Below are 22,052 nucleotides of genomic sequence, written 5' to 3'. Positions count from 1 at the left end.
AACTCAAAGCACTGTAACCAGTATCTTTGCATGGTCTCGCTTGGGCGACATGACTTTGAGAGTTCCGCTCATGGCTGCAGGGTCAACCAACTTGTCGGGACCCCAGAGCTGAATGGCTTTCCTTTCTGTTGACCCTCGGCTCAGCCTGGAAGTACAGGAAAAGTGGAAGCTGGTTCCAGGCAATATATTTTACAACTGTTGTTCATACGGGTGACGAGATAAGTCAGAAGAACTAATTAGAACCAGAGACTGAACTAATACCCTATTTTACTAATACAGTAAGCTGGTACTACCTTCCAAGTAGTTAAGGAGACTTAGATAAATATATAGGTAACCACAGAGCAAGAAAGTAAACGCTTTCAGACAGTGGGACACAATTCTGCAGAAGTTCAGAGAAGGACATGGACACTTTGACATGGAAAGGTCATGGAATGCCTGGAAATTTGGGCTTTAAAGGGGATGATTATTTGGGGTTGTTGGGGAGGAAGAGAATTGGAAAGATGGAGAGAGGCCATGAGAAAGATTTGGAGTCTGAAAAGTTAGGCATATTTGGAGAATCGTTGGATTAGTTATAATCTTGTGCAAGTAATTAAAAAATGTCTAGAGACAAAGGTTAAGAACCAATCTTGAAGGTCATTGAATGCCTGGATAAGAAGATTGAACATGTGATCATGGGAAGCAGTCATTGTCTGCAGTAATGTGTTGTTTTGGAGGATTCAATGAATAATTTTAAAGGACATAAAGAGTTAAAGGACATAAAGCTTGAATGGAGAGAGAGATTTTAATAAGGAATCAAATGAAGGTTAATTCTTTTCTTTGGACATCAGGTTTGATAATGTTTGCTGAATGGAATGTCAGTAGAGGAGGTTGGCATATTGAAGGGTTCTCCACAAAGACAATGAAGTTGTACAAAAGAGGCCAAAAGGAAAATAGTAAGCCAGATACCAGTGTCCTCAATGATTAGAAGACAGTGCTGGGATGTGTGTGCAGAGGAAAGGTTTTACATGAGAGGAAAGTGATGGTCCTTGAATGGCAATGGAAACTGAGGAGAATGTCATCCCTATTTTCAGCCCTTCCCTCTCTTTTCACCCCCAACTGGTGTAATGAAATGAATAGCCTCACTTGGGATGCCTTGCGTTTTTGGCAGGTGAACTAACCAGGTGTCTATTAGCTCAAGGAGGAAGAAGAAGCATTTATAAAGAAATGTAAGATGTGGATCAGAGAATATAGAAAAGTATGGTGAAGACTGTTGGTTGTAGAAATAACAATGGGAAACATTTCCTGTAATAGTGTAATAGCAGTCTTTCATTTTGACCAGTAGTCAAGGATGACAAGATTCAGTGAAATAGGATGCAATTCCATATAGCTGCCTAATGTTACTGTTGATTAAAAGCTCTCTTCTGTTTTTGCAAAGCATGCAGTAGATGTAAAATATAAAATTTTCCTAAGACTTTCTCTAAAAATGAAAATGATCCATCTTTTTCTTCTAAAGTGTTACATAATATGTGTGTGTGTGTGTGTGTGTGTGTGTGTGTGTGTGTGTAGATTCTATTAAGAAATGTTCTAGGCTGGGCGCGGTGACTCACGCCTGTAATCCCAGCACTTTGGGAGGCTGAGGCAGGTGGATCACGAGGTCAGGAGATCGAGACCATCCTGGCTAACACACTGAAACCCCGTCTCTACTAAAAATACGAAAACTTAGCCAGGCGTGGTGGCGGGCGCCTGTAGTCCCAGCTACTGGGGAGGCTGAGGCAGAAGAATGGCGTGAACTGGGGAGGCAGAGCTTGCAGTGAGAGGAGATGGCGCCACTGTGCCACTGCACTCCAGCCTGGGCGACAGAGCGAGACTCCATCTCAAAAAAAAAAAAAGAAAAAAGAAGAAAAAAGTAAGGAAAAGAAAAAGAAAAAAAGAAATGCTCTAAAGGACATGTATCTCACTGCAGTTATTCTCACAGAGCACATAATTAAATATTCAACTTCGCCAATTCAGTTCAGTAATGCAGACACACATATGTTTTCAATGTTGACCTTTCTGAAACAGAAAGTATTGTTGTACTAGTCCACTAATCTAACTCGACACCTTACCTTAGGCATGTTGAATTCTACTGATTTACAAAATGCTTCGATAACCATGCCCCTTTTCTTTAGGAAGAAAATGTATCTAAAAATAAAACTAAACTCCAAGGAGTCATCCAGAAATTTATGTTGCAAAGTAATTTTGTCACATTAAATTTTACTTAAAGTGGCTAGGTGCAGTGTTTCATGCTGGTAACCCCAGCACTTTGGGAGGCTGAGGCAGGAGGATGCTTGAGGCCAAGAGTTCAAGACCAGCCTGAGCAACGTAGCCCCATCTCTACAAAAAATTTTTAAAAAAAATCAGCTGTGCATGGTGGCAGGCTCCTGTTGTCCCAGCTACTCAGGAGGCTGAGGCAGGAGGATCACTTGAGCTCAGGAGTTTGAGGCTGCAGCAAGCCATGATTGGGCCACTGCACTGTAGACTGGGCAATAGGCAAGTCACTGTCTCTTTAAAATTACTTAAAGAAATGGAACATTAATGGAGCTTGGATATATTTGTTTCACTCTGTTCTGATGTTCGAGCTCATAACAAAAAGGAGCATTAAGAATGGTATAAAGAGAAATATAATGTTGGAATAGGGAATTGAAATCAGGAGACTCAATACATCTCATTCTTGTCCTCATCTTCCCTGAGAACAGAATAATAAAGAGAATTAATTTCAACCAGATTTAGAAAAAAAAAATCATCAACCAGCATTTTTTGAGTAGTGACTAAGTAAAGAGTATTGTGTTAGGCTCCAGGGACTAGCATTTAAGCACATTTCATTTAAGTAGAGAGATGGCAAATGCTGCTTTATATGGTCATCTATATTTTTACTATAGAGTTATGTATATATCCTAAAGTCTTATTAAATAAAGGAATCAAAAAGAAAATAACCAATAAGAATTGAGATTGGTAAGCTTCATGGACGATGTAGCACCCAATCTAAACTTTTAAGATAAGACAAGATGCACTAAAAATGACAAGACAAGCTAGCAGATGGGGCATTGTCAGAAACCCTAATTTCTCTATAAATGTAGTGTGAAAGATGAATATTATTTTGGCCATCATTGCCTTCCATTGCTGATCTGAGACTGTAGAAGATAGTTTCATGATGCCAATGTCATGCTTATAAAAACCATAATCTCTTTTTGAACACTGGTTACCAAGCCACATTTGCAATATTCTTGGTAAGTGCAGAAAGTGAATCTAGAGTCCCAGTTTCTCTCACACAACTCAAGTATCTGTGTGGAAGTTAGTTTAAACTAGAGCTAGTTTCTCCTGGAGACAAGGGACTGGATTAGGTATCTGGAGATCCTTCTAGTTCTGTAATTATTTTATATCGATTTTAATTATCCACAAAGCATGAAACTGCTGAGAGCTCTGATTCCAAAGCCATGACCTAAATGTTCTAGAGTCCTACCCTTTCCCCTGTTAATTCAGTTCCCTTGTCTTTAAGGGACAATTAATGCTGCAGATAAAGCTTCAGATAGCATTTGTCTTTTAATAGCGAAAACAATAAACTTAAATCCTAACAGTAAGATAGAAGTTTTGAAGCTTACTTTGCAAGTTCAAAAGGTGACTTTGATCCCAGGAGTCTAGAAAAACAAGAATATGAAAAGCTCGATTCTCTTTAATAACTCATAGTCCACATTTGCATTTAAATGAAATATCCTTTGAAATGCTTTCTTTTACATTAAACTATTCAACAGTTCATTTTATGAGCTAGGTTTATTTTATTTTTTTAAAACACTACCTGATTAAAAGTTTTAATCTGCAGTAGGAACTTGGGCAATACCACAGATCTTAAGGCTCTTCAGATGCACACAGTACCCCTCTGTCATGTTATTTGGTGGCTGCATGACAGATGCTTCCCTGAAGAGGCAGATGTTTATACATAAGACACTCATTCCATAAATCTTTAGATGAACAAAGAATAGCATTAGTTGAAATACTATCCAACTTTAGTGATTCTTAAGCAGAGTGTCTCTGATTTCTGTCAATTTCTAATCCGCTAATCGGTTTTGTCCTCATTAGGGTCTATAAAAGCAGACTGTGTGTGAGCTACACAAAGACGGCAGCTGTTCCTTTAGTGTTACTGTACAGAGTTATATTTCCTGGATAGCCTACATTTATCCTCAGGTCCAATCTGTCAACTTATTTCAAAATTATTTTTTAATTTGTGTTATGAGTAAATCATGAATGATGAGTCACAGGACTTTATAACATTTGCTTTATTGATGAATTATTCGTTTCTGTAATTTAGTATGCTTGGCATGCTTACGTGTGCATGTGTGTGAGTTTGTGTGTCCATTTTAGGACCTTTTTACTTGCACCTGTGCAAATAGATGGAGGGTCATTATCTCAGATGATATCTCCATAGAAGCCAAAGGATAAAACAGGCAATATAATAGCAGTGAAACACTCCTGAAGTAAATCTGCTCAACCGCTGCTAATTCATACTTTATGACAAGGTTTCCTTATCAGTAGAGCCACATTTCTCAATTTCTATTCCACTACTAGCTTTATCCTATTAAACTCAGAGGAAAGGGTGAGTTGTCAGACATGGCTTACTGAGTATTGGCATGATCTGGACTTACTCGCTGATGGCTGTTTGCAGGTAGATGTTCTTTCTGTGTCCTATTTTCCTGGAGAAAAGCTGTGTTAAAAGAGAAATAGAAGGAAAAGGGTGGAAAGGGAGAAGAGGGACCCTGAGAATTCAGGTGCTATGGGAATGGTGGATGAAAACAAAGAAAAAAGAGAAATGCAAAAATAAAATTATTTTTAGCCCTAGTTGTAATTATTTTAAATATAGTACAAAGACTCCCAGTTTCCAATCTTTACATCGACCTTTAACTATCTCACCTTCACATGCCTTTGTACGGTAAGCATTGCATTAGCAGTATAAAATTAGGATCTCAGCAATACCAGTCACATCTGCTCGTCCCCAAGTAACTGGAAAAGCATACCTAATTACCCTAAGCAGCATCCCAAAAGCAGATATTAGAGAGCTCTGGCTTTCAGAGAAATAAAAATTATCCAGTTAGCTTTTCTTACTGACATTTTTATGAGCAAATTTATTCTGAATTATTTTCAGCATTATAGCACACTATAGAATTTTCCAGAAATTGTGGCTTTTTGTTGAGAAGATTCTGAAGGAAAAAAGGGGATTTGTAATTATTACAGTCTTCTTACTAAAATGACACATAAACACCGTTTCTCTTTTAACTTCAGTTGGAAGGTAAGAAGCAGCTAATAGAAGAATATGGCTATTCTATTTAAGTAGTTGCTTATCTTGACTTACATTTGAATTTATTTATCTTTGTAACATAACAACCTCTCTTTTTTATTCCCCATCATGTTTACAGTCTAAAAAAAGTACTAAAAATATTATTAATAATTGTGTTTCAATGATAATCCTCTTCTATGCAATCCCACTGATTTAAGATACATTTTCATTGTTTGTTACCAGAATAAATATTTAATTTCTACTCAACTTATAGAATTTAAAGGCCACAAAGGCTTCTCAAGAAATAAATAGTGGATAGCAGAGTAAAGGAGAGTACCCAAAGCATCGCCCCTACTGTTCCTCCTATCTCCAAGAGTCCAAATGAGTCATACCCAGAAGGCCCACAATCACAGGACCTCGAAAAAAAAGTTAAATTACAGCCTAATATATTGGCCAAGGTAGACTAAACATTCCCCTCAGCTTGACTAAATTTTAGACAGGCTGCTTCCTGATTCTAGGCCCTTGATCTTTTTTTTCTTAGAGCATTTGCTTTAGAAAACTTGTAATTGCAAAATATTTCCTCCTTTGAAATGTAAATCTTTAAAAAAGCTTCTTGTCAGTTTTACAACCAGAAATGTCTTTCTCAAGGACCAGGGAGCCATCCTTTTGAAATGTCATCATTAAGGAAGATAGAGCTCCTATTCCCCTGTCTTTTGGAGGGTAGAAGCCTAAGTTTCAGGGGTACCTTGCTCCAAGTTGTAAAGCCATCCCTTGCCTGGAAGATATGAGAAAGTTTTCCTTTCCATTTGGTAAAGACAATTAACAAACACCTATGGCTTAACATTCCCCCACCACTGCTTTTAAGAACATTTCTGCCTTTTATTTCAGTGGAGTTGAGCTCAGACTGAATTCTGGCCTTTCTTTCCTACTGCAATAGTCTTGAATAAAGTGCCCCTTGCTTGTTCATGCAAAATTGCCAAACTCGGTTAAAGTCAGAAAAATATAGTCTACATATACTAAGAAATAAAGAATATGCATTTTTTAATTAGTGAACATAAAAGGTTTTTTAAGGAAAAATTGTAATTAATCTTACTTCCTAATTATCTATAAATACCCAATTTAAAGAATAAAGAAAATAAACAGGCATACCTACAAGGCCAATCTACAAGAATTATACTAAAAGCTGCTTAAAAGACGTAACACATATGTAATGATTTAAGAAACAGTAAATAAGCAAGGTTTAACTTTTCAATTATATAGTAGGAAGCACACAAGTCATAATTTGAATTCTAATTCCTTAGGGTTTAAAGAATCCTAGTGTTCAAGTTACCAGGAAACTTAGAGATAATACTGATTAAACCACCATATGTTACAAATGAGGAAACAATGAATACTATGTCCTTATCTAAGCAAACATTCCCAAATATGATATGATATTTTCATCGGTTAACCTTTCCTACACTGAAATTGTTCTTTTAAAGTGTAATTCTTTGTAGACAAAGATTAAAATTTCTATGTAACTCTAAAAGAAGTGACATAAATACAGTGGATCTCAATAATTGATTTTATTATAATAAAATAATTTTCTCCAAGCTTTTAAAAATCTTATATCCAAAGGCTTGCCTTGGCTATAAGATTACTGTATCTCTCCTTTGTTTTGTCAAAGAAAATGAACTCTTCATACTTGGAAATACTTTATGAGGCTAACATAATTCTGGTTTCCAGATTATTTGATCAAGCTGTGCTTACTCTGCCCTAAGATATAGCTTAGGTGGCTACAGATAAGTATACTCCTTTTCAAATGGCTTTACAACAAATTTTTTAGTTTTTATATATGTTTGTAGCTCTTAAATACTTAGTAACCTAGGAATAATTTCTTTTTTGTTTTAATTTTTATATACTTCTTTTAACTACTATCTAAGAGCCTTTCATTGGCAAATGGAAAATTAAAATCAGAGTATAAAAGCATGTTTGTCTTAGAAAGGATTAACATGAAAGGTTTTATTTTATTTTATTTTATTTTATTTTTTCTTAGTTCTCAGCATAAAGCAAGGGTAACAAATCCCACAGTTTTCTTTACCCAAGCTGAACACATAATTTGGAAAATTATTCATATCCATTCTTGTATAATCACATTCCTTTTTGGAGGGTCTTACTTCTGTTCTGTTCTATAACTTAGTATATAGCCTTTCTTCTGATGAATTGTTATTTTTACCAAAGCAATAAAATGTCGTTTGCTGAAAACATGAACCATGCCTATATTGTGGCCACAGGGCCTAGCATACTGCCTGATTCACAGCAGGAGCTCAAAATTTATTAATTGAATAAATGATTAATTGAAACAACGAGACCCAGAACTAACCTCTCAGAACCTTCACAGCAGAGTGTCTGCTTTGAAGTTAAGAGCAACCTTCATGGAAAATGCAATCAGTGCTACCGAGGGGGACGGGATGTCTCTGCGGCCATCTCCAGACACCTACTTGCTTCCTATGGTTGCCCACCTGTCCAAAGACAGATTCAAAATTCTCTAGGTCAAGGATGTACCATCCTCACAGCTTAAATCTTTTAAATTATAAAATTTCAATTTTAGTCTTTTCCATGTTTTTGCATTTCTTTCATTGGAAATGAATTCAGCCAATTATAGACTCGGGCGAGGCATGATTTCCGTGGAGCACGAGAAGAGATCTGGGCTTTGGTTTTTTTATACCTCAGTTACCAACATGTAATACCTTTTCTCTAAGGGCAGAAAGCACGATCTGCTAGAATTCCTAAATTCAAGATTTCATCTACCCGCAGAGAATGTGGAGGCCGTGCAGCCATCCCCATGCTTCTACTACTTTCTAAAGACAAAAATTATATGCCACATTCTTTAGAGAGAGCCTTGACTTATTTGTGTAGTAAATTCCAGTGTATCTTTTCAAAAAAAAAGTTCAGATTTTATTTCAATATAAATATTTTGCTCCAGATTTTCCACTTCAACTTCTTTCTTTTTCTATATTCCACATAGAAAATTAATCTAGTTTTTGACTGCGTGACAGGTGTTTTCAATTCCGGACATGATATAAGACAAGTGTTTTTTGTTGTTGTTGTTATTTCGTTTTATTTGTTTGTTTTTTGAGACAGAGTCTTGCTCTATTATCCAGGCTAAAGTGCAATGGCACAATCATGGCTCACTGCAGCCTCAACCCCACAGGCTCAGGTGATCCTCCCATCTCAGCTTCCTGGGTAGCTGAGACTACAGATGTGCACCACCACACGTGGCTAATTGTTTTGTTTTGTTTGTTTGTTTGTTTTTGTAGAGATAGGTTTTTGCCCTGTTGCCCAGGCTGGTCTTGAACTCCTTGACTCAAGTGATCCACCCTGTGATTCAATTATCTCCACCTGGCCCTGTCCTTGACACATGAGGGTTATTCAAGGTGAGATTTGGATGGGGACACAGCCAGACCATATCAACAGGTATGGTGTGTGTGTGTGTGTATATGCATGTGTATATATATACACACACACACACACACACACATATATATACACACATACATACACACACATATGTATATACAAATATATATATATGTAAAAATGGTGTATATAGGGTTTACTACTATCCATGGTTCAGGCATCCATTGGGGGTCTTGGAACATATCCCCCTGAATAAAGGGAATAACTGTATTGACCAAAAAGACATATAAACTGCATCCCTTAAATACAGAACATTATACTCAATTTCTCCTACTGAGATTCCTATGTCTCTGGAAATAACCAAACAGACAAACACACAAAGCAGGCATGTTCCCTTAAATTTAAATGTTATCGGATTCTACCCCATCTCAATCTCTCTTTCACTTTTCTCTCACTCTTTATTTCTCTCTTGATGAGGTAAAACAAGGATTTATTTAAAAAATTGGCCTGTAGAATTTATGCTAATATCTGTGATGGAAGTTTATGATGAATTATCAAAAATTATTAAACTAATGCTAAAACAGTATCCAAGGTGATCTGAAACATAAAGTTGAGTGCACCTGACATATATCTCTACTCTTTTAAATGAGATGGTTATTAATAAACTGTACTAGCAAAATACTAATTTTTTAAATGGTCTTGAACTTGACAAGTAGAGTGAAAAGAAATGGGACCTTGAGAAACTGGACCTTAAGAAATAGAACATTACATTTAAGCCAAAATCAAATTATTTTTACTACTAAATTCAAGAATATAGAAGCCATAACAATGATTTTCCTGGGTTACTCTTATATTGATAATATATGCTAAAATGTTTATTTAGTAAGTTCTAGCTCCTTTTTTGACCTCTTCACTTTCCCACCGCAAACTTTTGTCTTCCTTCCTCTGGTAAGAGTTTCTTAGAGGCTCTATAACTCAGCCAAATTCATTTTAGACAAGACAGGCTCACAGAAGTTGATACACTGAGGTCAAGATTGCCCTGATATTAGTCATACAGATTCATCTAACCATATGCAGACCAACAGGGTAGAAAGCAAGATGATAAAGAGAGATGAGGAAATATCTATGCCCTAGATATTTCTTCACAGGTGCACTCTTTCAAAGTCGAGAAAAGTAAGTTAAAAATATTACTCAACTTGACTGCTTAGAGGCTTTCTTCAAAATCAAACAAATATTTCCAAGGATACCAGGAGTGATGTCCAATAAACTTTATAATTTTGGACGTCTTAAGGTGATATAAATTTGCTTTTTTAGAACTTAATTTTTTTGCATGAAAGTAAGACGTTCTGAGATTTTGTGTTTGAGACAAGATATAAGAATTTATGCACCAATAATTGAAATGATGAAACAAAATGAATAATTATTTTAATACAAGAACTGACTTAGTAGAATTGAATGGACTCCCTCTTATCCAAGTGAATAAAATATTTGCATAATACTATAAAAGCTTTGATTTTTATTGGTACAAATTGATAAGAGTTAAATGAGTTCTCGAAGAGTTTGCATATTGTTCCCTGAAGGCAATTGAAAATAAAATTACAAGGAGAGTCAGACAAAAAATAAATGATGGCAAAAAATTTAAATAGAATATGATTTCCATGTGATGTTAATATTTACACAAATTTTAAACATTTCACATAGAAAACCTAAGGTGGATTTTGGTTTTTCAATAAAATTCAAATCAAAATATTTAAAACTGACAGCTCATTGCAATAGTATCCTTTCAAAATTTGTATTTTCATATGACATTAGATAATTTTGAAGGCACAAATAACTATCCAAGCGTTTTAGAACAAATATAACTGGCACTGAATATAATCCTATGAAACCAGTAAAAGATAGTGACATATTTCCCACTTATATGCATGAGGAAACTGAGGCACAGAAAGCATTAAGGCAGCAGGCTTATGTCTCCCTCATCACCACTATCAGGTTATTCTATAAGCTACAATTGGTTTCTCATTACAGAAGTATTTATGGTTAAATCAATTAATTAAACAAAACCAAACCAAAAACCTAAATTTTGATATTCAGATTATATTCTAAAGATGTTACAGATTCAGGGGAAGAATGAAATTTATTCTCTCACAATTGCATCAATAAGGGAAGACTTTATAAGCCAAACTGTCACGAAGAATAAAAAGGAAACACACCTTGCGGTAGAGGAAAGTGGCTGTCCAAACAGACTGCACTGATATACCAGCCATGCACAGACTCAGATGTGCTCATCTTTAGGATAGTCATCCTTGTCAAGTCATGTCAAAGTTTAAAGATTCTTGTAGAAAGTGGCTCTTGTACTAACTATTCATATATAGATGGGAGAAGTGGGTGCAGAGAACAGACTCTGCTTTTACCAACACTCCTTCCTCTCCTGACTGCTCAGCTCTCTACCTCATTAGATTAGAGAAGCCATCTGCATGACAGGCACACTTTGTACCCAAAGGGCTTCTCTCTTCTCCAGAGGCAGCATCAAATAAATTGGCTCATCTCTATTGAAAGACAGTAATGCCAGCAAGGGACACAGAACAATAGCAGCTGGTAGGAGAGCTCCAGAAAGTCTGTTAGAAGTCTCAAAACAAAATTGTTAAAATAACTCCTGAGAGAAAAATAAATAAATCTACATCGTGCCTACACACTTGTTCACTCAGTTCTAAGTAACCAATTTCGGTTCTCAAGATGCGAATTGAAGTCCTGCATTCTATGGGCAGATGGAAGCTCTCTGAATATTTACCTCTTTCTTTCTTTCTTTCTTTCTTTCTTTCTTTTCTTTCTTTCTTTCTCTTTCTTTCTTTTTTCTTTCTTTCCTTCTTTCTTTCTTTCTTTTTCTTTCTTTCTCTCTCTTTCTTTCTTTTCTTTCCTTCCTTCCTTCCTCCCTCCTTCCCTCCCTCCCTCCCTCTCTCTCTCTCTCTTTCTCTCTTTCTCTCTCTCTCTCTTTTCTTTTTCTTTCTTTCTTTCTTTCTTTCCTTCCTTCCTTCCTTCCTCCCTCCCTCCCTCCCTCCCTCCCTCCCTCCCTCCCTCCTCTCTCTCTCTCTCTCTCTCTCTCTCTCTCTCTCTTTCTTTCTTTCTTTCTTTCTTTCTTTCTTTCTTTCGTTCGTTCTACAGACTTTCACTCTTGCTGCCCAGACTGGAGTGCAGTGGTGCGATCTCAGCTCACTGCAACCTCCGCCTCCTGGGTTCAAGTGATTCTCCTGCCTTAGCCTCCCAATTAGCTGGGATTTCACGCGTGAGCCACAGCGCCTGACTTGGATATCTAACTTCTTAAATCATTGATGCACAATGCCTGGAGAATTTTCCAACAACTACAACAATATTTACCATTTATTCAGTCTTAGGTATAGCAACACATTATTTCCTCCTGACAGCCTTATGGAATAGCTATTATTTTTAACCTCATTTAACAGATGAGGAAAATGAGACTTAAGGAAGAAAAGCAATTGGCACAAGATTACAAATCTGTATATTACTCTAAAGCTTAGCTTATACCTGTTGCTCACGTAACCTGAAGCCATGAAGAGCCACACTACATTCAGTAGATCAAATTTTGCTTGCAACACTTGGTTATGTTTAAGTTTTCACCACTTCTCAACCTCCCAATGGAGGAGGTTGGGAAGTGGTGAAAATCTTTAAAAATATTTTAATCCTGTCATTATCAATCTACAAAAGTGATTGAGGCTTCGATCATCCTTTCCAAATTGAATGACCATTCTTGGGCTTCACAGCTTGGTGCTATTTCTAAAAATCTCTGAGTCATTAACTTCATCCATTTTTTTCCCCAACTTTTGACTTTTTGTTTTCTTTGTTACTTTTTCTTCAATTCCCCTTCTCCTTACTTTCAGCACTGAATAGCTATTTTACTTTGATTGAAAATGTATTACAGTATATTTGCATTGTATTTTCCTTCCCTTTCTGCCTTCAATTTTCAACATGAGCTTTCTTTTTCTATTAGTTTATTTTTAAATGACAATTAATAATTGTGTGTATTTACAGGGTACAATGTGATGTTTTGATCCATCTATACTTTGCAGAAAGTTTTAACCAGTCTAATTAACGTATTCATCACCTCAGCAACTGATTTTTTGTGGTGAAGACATTAAAATCTATTATAAGCAATTTTGAAATATATAGTACATTATTATTATCTGTAGTCACTATGCAGTGCAATAGATTATTAAAACTTATTCCTCCAGTTTAACTGAAATTTTATCCCTGGATCAACAGCTCCTCTTTCTCCATAACTCTTCCTCCCCTCTGTCCTCTTAGATCTCACTTATTTGTGTAATCCAAAAAAGCCCACTTCGCAGAAACATGAGCTTTCTTTATTGAATTTTGTTCTCATCATTTTACAAATGGTCCTACTCACTACCACCCCTCCCCCCACCACATTCTTTCTCAATTATAAGTATCTGTAAGTCAGTATAAAATCATACATACAAAACCAGAAGACGTATCTTGCTATTTGCAGCTTACATTTCTCACATGTTGCTTGCAGAACAATCTTTTAGGTTGGTAATTATTATCATATTTTACAGGTAAGAATACTGAGGCTCAGAAGGAATAAATTAAGTCTAGTAAGTCATATGATTAGATGGCTGCTACATTTTCTGACTGTAAACTCCACAACTTTCCATTACATCATTTGGCTTTTTAAAATAAAATTTGTCTTTTGAAAATCTCTCTCTTTTCCTACTCAGACAGGTAATAACTGCTAACTGTAAATCATTCAAACACTACATAAATTGTGAAGTTAGAAAGTAAAATTATTGAGTAAAGATTCTTCCTACCTTTATAAAACTAATTGCTGCTAATAACCTTTTTTTTTTTCTTTTTTTTTTTTTTTTGTGACGGAGTCTCTTTCTGTCACCCAGGCTGGCGAGCTGGAGTACACTGGCGCGATCTCCGCTCATTGAAACCTCTGCCTCCCGGGTTCAAGCAATTCTCCTGCCTCAGCCTCATGAGTAGCTGGGACTACAGGCATGTGCTGCCACGTCCAGCTAATTTTTGTATTTCTAGTAGAGGCGGAGTTTCACCATGTTGGCCAGACTGGTCTTGAACTCCTGCCCTCAGGTGATCTGCCCGCCTCAGCCTCCCAAAGTGCTGAGATTACAGGAGTGAGTCACCATACCTGGCTGCTAATAACTTTTTCTATATTTATCCAAATTTCCTGATTATTATTATTTAAGACATAAAATAAAACTATATGTAATTTTCTACCATCATTTTTTTTAGTTAACAATCTTAAGTTTCATCTGTAAGATTTGCACAGTTCGAACCTGTGTTGTTTATACAGATATAGCTATGCTGTATATCTTATATAAATTATTCCCAATGGAATATGGTTCAGACATATATACAGCATTCCCTTCTTGTTCAAGGTTTTGCTTTTCATGGCTTTAGTTACCGTGCAGTTTGAAAATATTAAATAAAAAATTTTGGAAATAAACAACTCATAAGTTTTCAGTTGCACATCATTCTGAGTAGCTGATGAAATCTCATGCCATCCTGCTCCTACAGGCCCAGGATGTGAATTATTTCTTTGTCCAGTGTATCCAAGCTGTCCACGCTATTTGCTCATGAGTCACTTAGTATTCATCTCTGTGATGGATTGACTGTCTGTGATATCACAGTGCATGTGTTCAAGGAACCCTTAATTGACTTCAGAATAACCCCAAAGCACAATAGTAATGTTGGTGAGAATTTGGATATGCCAAACAGAAGCTGGGAAGTGCTTCCTTTAAGGGAAAAAGTGAAAGTTCTCCACTTAAGGAAAGAAAAAAAAAGTATGCTGAGGTTGAGGTTGCTAATGTCTATGGTAAGAATGAGTCTTCTATTCATGAAATCGGGAAGAAGGAAAACAAATTATGCAAGCTTTGCTGTCATACTTCACTATAAAAGTTATGGCTAGAGTGTATGATAAGGGCTTAGTTAAGGTGGAATAAGTATTAAATTTGTAGTTGGAAGATGAACAGAAAGATTGACAGCAATTGGGTTCAGTACTATCTGCAGTTCCAGGCATCACTAGGGGTCTTCTAATATATCCCTGGAGAATAATGGGGGACTACTGTACTTTAAAATGAAGTGTCAAATGCTTCTATGATAGTTACTAATGAAGTCAGCCAGGAAGGAAAAATACTCAAAACTTTTATTGTTACAAATTATGTCTTTCTAAGTTATCTCTCTCCCCATCCTATAATAGCAGAATATTTCTTACATTGCCTGAATTACTATTATTTATTTCAAGTTCAAGTGTGTACTTTCAAATCCCAGCAGAAGAACACGGGGAGAAATACCGAAAAACACAGTGTGGAGGTATCCATAGCTTTTTGAGTGAAAGCATAGGGAAAATTAGTAGAATGAAGTAACATAAATGCAAATAGAAGCATCATTTTGAAAGGGTATTTAGTATTATGCTATAGACGGTTAGCTAGGAGAAAGCAATGAGTTCTTTATTCCTAATGATAATTTCAAAACCAGAAGAGAGAAAGGCAAGCAACTGTAGCAACGGAAGCCTTAAATTATCCTGATATCTACTGGAAATCTTATTGCAATAAACATGGAAAAGCTAATATATTTTTTCCTTGCCATGCTAACAATTTCATCTAAAGAAGGAAAATAAAGTCATTAGGATAATTTCCTCTTCATTTAGACCAACAAGCGGGGTGGGTGAATATCAGTTAAAAACAAACTCAAGACACTTATGTAATTTCAGAAAGGGTCATGTAATTTAAGCTTGATTCCATGGTCAGAGATTACAGAATGGGACATATCTCATAACGCATGGAAGACACAAAATTTTTTAAATGACGCACACTAATCTTACAGTAAAATTTACAGTTCAATTGTTTAGAAAGTTGAAACAAAATTTTCATAGAAATAATCTTACCCAAAGATTGGGTGTTCAAAAGAGCCCAAGGAGATCTGGGGTTCAATGTGTGGTTGGATTTCATGCACATCCTGGTGATGATGTTTGGCAGTTTCACTTCCCCCTCCAGCATCAAGGACAGAGATGGGCATAAAAAAGTTGTATGAGAAATCAGGAAAGAAGGAGATCTTAAAGAGGAGTGGTGATGTGGGGAAATGAGGGACTTTGGAAGCCCTAGCCACAGCATGGAGAGGACTTGGGTCCTGAGGAGCTACAACTTGGAAACGTTGTTGAATCTACCTCATTTGGAAGATGAGACCTCAGAAATGTGAAAGAAGGGTACTAACCAATCAGTAAGCATCTGTGTATTACTTTAAGAAAATTCTGGGTAAAACTGGATATCTATTAATATCTCTGGATATATGATTAAGTATCTATTAAGATACTTATGTTACAGAATAAAATTTCTCTTCAATTCAAAATATAAAGTGTACCAAAGGTGCATTAAAATTAACATTTAAATGTATGCAACTTGTAACTTACCTCTAAGTTCACCCTGCTATTAAGATATGGACAAAGAAAGTTTCTATATACTATAAAGAATATAGAGAGTATATCTAAAAGTAACCATCTCTTAGATTGTCATGCTGGTGATACTTACATGGATTTTACAATTTGATCTTGATATGTCATCTCTATTTGCTTCCCAAAAATGTTTAAGATTCATAGTTGTATTCATTTAAGAGTTTTCTAAGTATACTTTTTTTTGGTTTATTCCATTCCTGTTATGTGATAAAAATAAAATGTTTTAAAATTTCTTATGATACTCAATAACTTTTATACATGATCAAAAAAGAAGTAAAAAGATGCTTTAGTAAGGATATGTGATTCACAAAATAGGAAAATAATTCAAATTTTATCCAGAAATTTTATTGCAAACATTTAGCCAAGAGAAGAAATCTGTTCTCTGACATATTTACTGAATATCACTAGTCAAAATCACGAGTTAAGTATGCACAGAAGACTTCATGAGAAAAATGCAGCAATGTCAGACATTTCCAGAATCAAAGCTTTCTCTTTAAAGAAATACATTAAAATAAAATAGATTCTAATGATGTAGTGCTTGCTTTATGTGTTTCCCTTGCAGAGCATGACTTAATCTAGAAACCTTATCTTCCAGAATTAGTTAAGCATGTAATCTGCTCATTTCTTCAGACATGCCTCAGGACTCTTTGTTTCTCTGCAATCTAACAATTATAACATTTATGCAGAATTGCAGCTATTTTCTTCACATTTAAGGCACCACTAAATGAGTTCTGACCCTGATATGTTTTCTATATTACTCCTGCAGTAACACTGTGCTTATGCCACATGCAGCATTCCTGTTCCACTTTTTAAGGAATGAAATAAGCCATTATTTCTTAGCTAGGAAATCAAACACAATAGTTTGTTTTGTGATTAATTGTGGGAAAGATTGCAAATAATATTTTGCTAATAAGAGTTAAAATACCAAAATTTTAGAAGAGTTTTGTTCACATATGTGCATTCTTATTTGGTTTCATACATTGAGAAAAAGGTATGAAGTACTTAGTGAGTGTGTAATTGAACATAGAAAAAGCGCTATTATTAGATGAATAGCTATATTAGATTTTTTGAGACCTAAATATGTGCCAGGTAATGCAAAATCTAAACATTTATAATATTATTTACTCTTCAAAACTGCTCTATGAAGAAAGGGAGGATGGACTACACCTTCTTGAGTATAATATTTTATGGTTCTGACTTTTGGGAATTTTTAATGTTTCACATACATACTTTAAAAAGAATAGAAAACCAACAAGCATGGGAGGAAAAAACTCCTAGATCCAAAAACCTAAAACAAAAACATGAACAGAGTCATATTTCAAATGAATAACAGGCCACACAGCTTAGGGGGAACCTCAGTTAACTTTTGAACTATATGAACCTTGACTATTAGAACTATGTACTCTGAGTCTGAAGACAACTCTGAACAAATATTCAATTCTAGTGAGTAGCTTTTGCTCAGATTCCTAGATTAACAGTTTGGAAACTAGTTTCTATATATTCTAAGGTGAGCAAATAAATAAAATAAATTGTGGCCAATGGTAACTAAGTTTTGCTAAATTAGAGAAGGGAATTACAAATATGGAAAAGGGAGAAGATAGAATGAACTCCAAGGTATTGATTTTGGAGGTGTCAGTTTGAATTTAAGAGTTTTAAGATGGATAGCTAGATACATAGATAGGCATAAAAATAGAAATAGATATGTAGCGACACATATACTCATATACATGTATAAATATATATGCCTTTATATGTATTTATTCATATAGATAATTATACATTCATGAATATTTCAAGTCCTACTTCCAGGCTATCTGCTGAGAAGGCCTAGAAGCAATGACACCCAGTAGCAACAAGAAGAAGACCTAGCCCATGATCTAGGCTTCTAAATACTTTTCACTCAAAGGAATAAAGGAATTTTAGGAAAATTACTGATTCCAGGGCTAGTGAGGGAAAGTAGAAAATCATTATGAAACCTCATCTTGTGCCAGAAATTAGGGATGTATTCAAAGAATTATGGAGACACATCAAAAGGACGTAGAAGCTAGCTTGAAGGAGCTCCCTTAACTCAAATCCAGGACAATTTGAGCATCAAAGATATAAAGAAATATATACAAATATATATATTTATATATATAAAGAATATATATACATATATATGTATATTCACATATATTATATGTAATGACATAAAGGATTACAACCCATTGAATAATATATGTCTACCAGGATATAAATAAATAATTAGGTGGAAAAAAGCTGTTTTTCAGGTGGAAACTCGACTAATAAATGTAAAGAAAATATGGAACTAGAAAATCTCTATTTAGCAATCATCATAAGAATTCACATAAGAATCATGAATAAGTACAAAAAGAAGTGTGTAAAAATTCGAGGCAGCAACAGGACATTTAGTTATTCTCAATGTAACTTTCCCCAATATATTTTTCATTACAGAGGGAAAAAGCAATAACTACATTGAAATTATTGGCAGACATTGCCTATACTAGCAAACACCATTCTGATAGACAGCACCTTAACCCGATAATAAAGTGATTGAAGTTAACATCACCATAATGGGGCAATGAATACCATGGGCCTTCTGATATGATGCATTGCAAAAGACACATCATCACTTCTGTGGTATTGCCACCAAAAGTGCATAGAATAAATTTCATCATGAGGAAACATTTGACAAACTTAAATTGAGAGACTATTTACAAAATAACTGGCTTATATTATTTAGAAAATGTCTATGTCATGAAACACAAATTAAGATTGAGGAATTGTTTCAGAATAAAGAAGTTTAAAGACATGAAAATGGAATGCAAGGCATAAGAGGATATTTTCTTTAGCTATAAAAGACATTATTGGGAAACCTATGAAATCTGAATTAAGTCTGTAGATTAGATAATAGTATTAAGACTAGTGAATGTTAATTTCCTGATGAGAGATCATGCCTTTATTTTTAGAAAATATGCACCTAAAAGAAAAGGAGTAAGCCAGCAACTTACTCTTACATTGTTCATGAAAACAATAAAGTGTACACACACACACATACACACAGAAAGAGAGAGAGAGAGAGAGAGAGAGAGAGAGAAAGAAAGGGGGGTGGAGAGAGAGTTCAGAAACCTTTGGAGATTCTCAGTGAAGTTCATGCAGTTATTCTTTGTACAATTCTTGTCTCTATTCTGAACGTCTGAAATCTGAAATTATGTCAAAATAAAATTTTTTTAAAAAATAGTTCTATAATGTAGTTCAATAATCATCCCAATTTAAGGGTAAGTCAGCTCTAAACTCAGAGTAACATACTAAGCTCCACAGCCAAGATGTAAACTTGTCTCTTCAGCATCTAAACTTTTAGTCACTACTTTCTCTGTCTTGTCAGCCTACAGCTATGGGAGAGTGTCTCACATATAAATAGGAGCTGTAACACATGCCAATAAAGAAAACACTGAAGAGCTTTGATATAGAACTTAAACTGCATTGCCCAATAAGTGCTGGCATGTGCGACAGCCATGTGTGCTTACTTAAATTAAAATTATCAAAATAATAAAGTTGGTTCCTCAATCACACTAGCCACATACCAAGTGCTCAAAAGGCAAATGTGGCTACTAACCACCATATTGGACAGCATAAATATAGAATATTTCTTTCACATCCGAAATTTCTATAGAAATTGGACTCTGCTGGTTTGGATGATATACTGTAATGCAATTAAAAGGGGTGCTCCTTACATTCAACCACAATCGTGTGCAAGAAGCAGAGGAGATTTTCACATTCCACTTCACATGGAAAGGGTACTCTGTACTGGTTATGGGAAGGGGCTCTGGAGATTACCTGGGTTCTCATCCTGACTATACAACTTACTAGTTTTGAGTTGCTGGGCAAGTAACCACATTTTTTATTTAGGTTTCTCATCTGTTTAATGGGAACAGTAATAGTACTTCATGGGGTTGTGTGAGAACTAAATGAATGAAATAAAGTACTGAAAAGAACACTCCTTTATAATTCAAAGGAACACTCTGAGGCATACCAGGGATACAGTTAACAATTTCCTTAAAGATAAAGTTAAATATACAGCATGTGTCCATCAGGTCCCTATGTAGAAAGATAATTAAAAACCAGAGATGTGGTTGAACTTGATGCCTTTTAAGGTCTCTTTCAACAGAGGCTCTATGATTTCATAATATTAAGAGCATTGCCATTCTGCCCTGGAAGTGACTTTAAAACAATTAGCATTTATAATTTGCAAGGATCATTTACATATATTTCCTGAATACAGTCTGAGAATTTTTTTAATTTTCCAAATAGATAAATTTACTTTATAATACGTTTTCTTAAGAAATTATATATTTAAAATTTAATATAATAAACAACATTTTATATGATAAATTATTAGCCCAAAGTTGAATAATCAACAACTGGCAAAGCCTAGGGTTGAAGAGAGGTCTTGCATCTCCAAGGCCTTTATGCCTCTTGACTCTATTAGTTACACATTCATTGTATATTTATTGAGCACATAGTATGTGCTGGATATGGTAGTATACACTGTGAAAATAGTGTTAAATATGGAGAACAGTCTCCTGTGCTTAGTGTAAGAGATATTCCAGTTCAAGTTCTTCAAACTGTTCAAAGAATCTCAGAGTTCATAAAACCTTATTTTATTTGGAATTGCATGGAGAAAAGTCAAGTAAACCCTAGGATAATTTTTATGAAGTAATATTTAGATGTAACTTTTTGATGCAAGATGAAATATTTTGAAATTTTTCCTGTGATGATCAAAAGTTTTTTTTTTATTCTTTAAAGGTATTTGATTTAAACATATAATTTATTACCTTCCCTTAGACCTAAATTTGCTCTTCTACTGGTTTCATCCAGCACAAAAGTATGCAAAAATACTCCTCTTTTTGCTTATTTACAAAATCACCTCATCCTCATCATCTTTTGTTTCTCTCACCCGTGTCTCTGCAACATTTTGTCACTAAAGACATAGCAGAAATACCAGACAAAACTAGTAAATAACATTGTAATTATCTCAGCAGCGCCATGTGAACATATCTATATATGCATATAAATTGCTTCCAAACAGAGTTCACTGTTAAATATGACTGTGTCAAGGCAGCATACCAATGGGAAGAAGCCTGGTGGGGCATGTCTTCATTACCTAGCACTTTTTGCCTATTCTATCCACCCTGAGCATTAGAATCAAGACCTGAGCTGTGTAATAACATTATTGAAATGTTCCAGTTTTAGGAATTGTAGCATATACAACCAGACTTTCTTGTATAGAAAAAAAATCTGGTTTAAGGATTTGAAGGGTTATGTTTAAGAATATTAAAGTCTCTCCTTAAATATTTTGTTTGATTTAAAAATAATAACTAGCATCTATTGACTGCTTTCTGCCAGAGACTCTAAGTGTATATATAGTTGTTACAACAAACTTGAGTATCGGTTTCACCAACAGCTCCCAATTCATGGATTAGATGAAGCAATAGATAACCTGTTATAGTCGTAAAGTGAGGAAGAAGTAATTTAAAATCCGTTGTATTTGACCAAAATTTCTACTCTAAATTATTCCCCTATGCTAACTTCTGTTCATTATAGAATATTTAAAAAATTAAAGTGGTAAAAACATGAGATAGAGAACTTATAATCACACTATACAACAACTGTACTAAAATTTTTGGTATATTTTCTTTTAATTTTAGTTATTTGGTGGTCATGGTGGTCCTAAGTATCTTCAAAGTTATAATACTAAATAAAAATCAATGCCTCACCTTCAAAAAACTGATGATGCAGAGAAGAAAATAGATAATCTATCAATCGTGTAGAAATGAAAACTATGGACTCAAGTCTGACTGCTCA

The 22,052-nt window shown here is 35.0% G+C and overlaps 1 protein-coding gene across 15 annotated transcripts in view; it reads right to left on the bottom strand.

The window, feature by feature from the left end:
• Positions 1 to 22,052, bottom strand: part of SYT1 (synaptotagmin 1) — a 588,627-nt gene that overhangs the window by 510,289 nt on the left and 56,286 nt on the right. The window contains exon 1 of one of the 15 annotated variants that reach the window (XM_055095934.1): positions 7,647 to 7,780. The exons of the other annotated variants lie outside the window; for them this stretch is intronic. The gene's annotated coding sequence lies outside the window, so the exon portion shown is untranslated. Of the gene's footprint in view, positions 1 to 7,646; positions 7,781 to 22,052 lie in introns of those variants that run through there. 15 annotated transcript variants of the gene reach the window in all.

Source organism: Pan paniscus, chromosome 10 (assembly GCF_029289425.2).
Source record: "Pan paniscus chromosome 10, NHGRI_mPanPan1-v2.0_pri, whole genome shotgun sequence".
Lineage (NCBI taxonomy): Eukaryota > Metazoa > Chordata > Mammalia > Primates > Hominidae > Pan > Pan paniscus.
This window is presented reverse-complemented; position numbering and strand designations above follow the sequence as displayed.